The following is a 2,498-nucleotide window of genomic DNA, read 5'->3' as shown; positions in this document are numbered from 1 at the left end:
GGAGTTCGCTGGGAAGTCAACGGCGTTTCGATCCATAGTACTTAGGATCATCATCAGGACTGGAGGGCCAGGGGCAGTGCCGACCACGCTGTTTTTCACTGTCACTTGCGCCGCCGTAGTGCCACCCACTTTGCACTCATGCACCTCGTACAATATTGGGCTATTATTGGGTATTTATTAATTGCAGTGCTGACACTAACTGTAATTGCTATTGTCCTGCGTGATTTTCTCAAATGTTGAAATAAATGATGCTGTGAGCACATATAGAATTCTTATTGAGTCTCCTTGTTTCTTTTTGGATAATATTGTACGGATATCCTTTTTAATTGTCCATAAATAATACCAGTTGGGATATTGTTTCTTATACACATCCTTCTACCCCAATCCCAACAAGGTTGATGGGTTTCTACTCCTGTTTCCTTACACAAGATTTGATCAATGAAGGCCTGTCAGGCAATTGAAAAGATGTTGGTATGTGACATGTCACAACACTACACTACAACACTACATTCCCTTATCATGCTATTGTGCATTGTCTATGTGACTAAATTGGTACATGGTGCTTATTTGCACTTCATCACCATGTGACATACGGTGAACTGTGAGTGTCAGGGACATCAACTGTCAGTGAACAGCAGTGAGCATCATGTTAGTGTGCATTTTGAGATGTGTTCTGTGCACTTCAAAGAAATTGGTACATCTACACAGTCGACACCATTGTACAACTGTAGTTGTGCTTCAGTGCCATATATAGTGGGTTAAGGAGGTAATATCACTTGCAAATGGATAGGTTTTACTTTGTATTTGTGGTGTTCAGTGAAATATACTTCAAATGTGACAGACAACATATTTGGATGTGTAGCTATCTTACCTACAGGCACATAGGTGTGCTCACAGACAATTGTGTGTGATGTTGAAATGTAGATACATGTACAGCTAATTTGCTGTTTCAATGCAACATGGAGCATGACTATCACCTAAGCATGTTTCCATGCATCAGCTGATAATTGCACAAATTTGGAATATGAGAAAGTGCATGGAGTAGATAAATGGGGAGTTTCAGTCAAAGTATTTGTGTTTGTATTGCATATAATGTTTGTGAGTATGCCACTTTATTGAACCTATGTCTCTGTCTCCTGCAGCATCTACCGAGGGCAAGAAAGGAGAGGGGTGTAACACCATCGGGGGAGCTACTGGCACGACATTCAGTGAAACTGAGGGGACCAGCGCCTCGGAGGGGAACAGGAGTGGCCTGGAGGATTCCCGCCCTAAAACACCAACCTCCACATCTTTCTACTCCAACTCTGACTCCTCAGTGTTGGCAGGCACAGGAAGTTCAAGATCTGCATCTTCTTCCGCAACACCTTATCCTGTGTCCACCCTCCCGGATGCTCCCCAAAGTGCTATCACTACCGCAGCCTCAAGAAGGTTAGAGCTTCCTTCCTCTCAGGCACCGCTGCCCCCCTGCTGCCCTCAGTGTGGATGCCTTAGACATTTTGTGCCAGCTGTGTGTGGGTCAGCCTGCGCTCCTGAATGCCATCCAGGATCATGGCAACAAGTTGTCAAGGGTTCTTGCATTCATGGAGGGCATTCATTTGTACATGGGTGGTCTACACTGAACTGTCCAGTCTCTGTCCTCCACAGTGATGGCAGCCATTGAGCAGTCCCAAGCTCCCAGTCCAGCTCCTGTCCCCTTCCTCAACTACACTCCCAGGGCCCCCACCTGACCAGAGCACACACATCCCAGAGCACTCAGGCACCCAGTCATCCACACACAGCACACAGCAATAGCACTCCAAGCGAACAAGACACCATACACCATCACCAGAGCACACAAAAAGCACACGTGACAGCACCACAAAAAGCCCTTCACACGACACTCAGAGACATAAGGACAAAAAACATGCATCCACATTGCATTCCTCAGATTCCTCACCCTCCAAGAGCACTCCCATCGCCACACCTGATCCAAAACCCAGACATACACTTGCCCTGACTGCAGTGGACATGGTGCCTGCCACAACTGCCCAAAAGTACCTTCAGAAGGCTGTTTTGGCCAAATCTTAGACTCCCACCAACACCCCTGTGAAGAGTGGACAAGAGAGCAAAGTAGGGAGTGTAACTCCACAACAGGGGTGGTAAGGGAAAAGGAACCCCCTACCCAGTGTACCACCAGGTCTGGTAAATTCCCACGGGAAGTTCTACCTCCACCACCTGCTACAGTTTTGGGGAAGAGAGAGGCTGTCGGGGCCACCTCCCTTCTCACTTGTGGCAAGACACTTGGGGATATCGGATCCCCAAACAATTGAGTCCAAGTCCTCCTCATACACCATCAGCCGCTGAGCCTCCACACAGCATGACTCCGCCTCCAATTGCCATGACTCCACCTGGTCTAACCGGCCCTCAAGCTCCCACATCCATGGATCCCTTACTCTCAGTCAGTTCTCACCTTGCCAGGTCCAGTCCTCTGACTAGCCCAGACAGTCAGTCCCCTCCCA

The sequence above is a fragment of the Lissotriton vulgaris genome, unplaced genomic scaffold (assembly GCF_964263255.1).
Source record: "Lissotriton vulgaris unplaced genomic scaffold, aLisVul1.2 SCAFFOLD_1620, whole genome shotgun sequence".
Classification (NCBI taxonomy): domain Eukaryota; kingdom Metazoa; phylum Chordata; class Amphibia; order Caudata; family Salamandridae; genus Lissotriton; species Lissotriton vulgaris.
Note: the sequence above shows the minus strand (reverse complement) of the source record.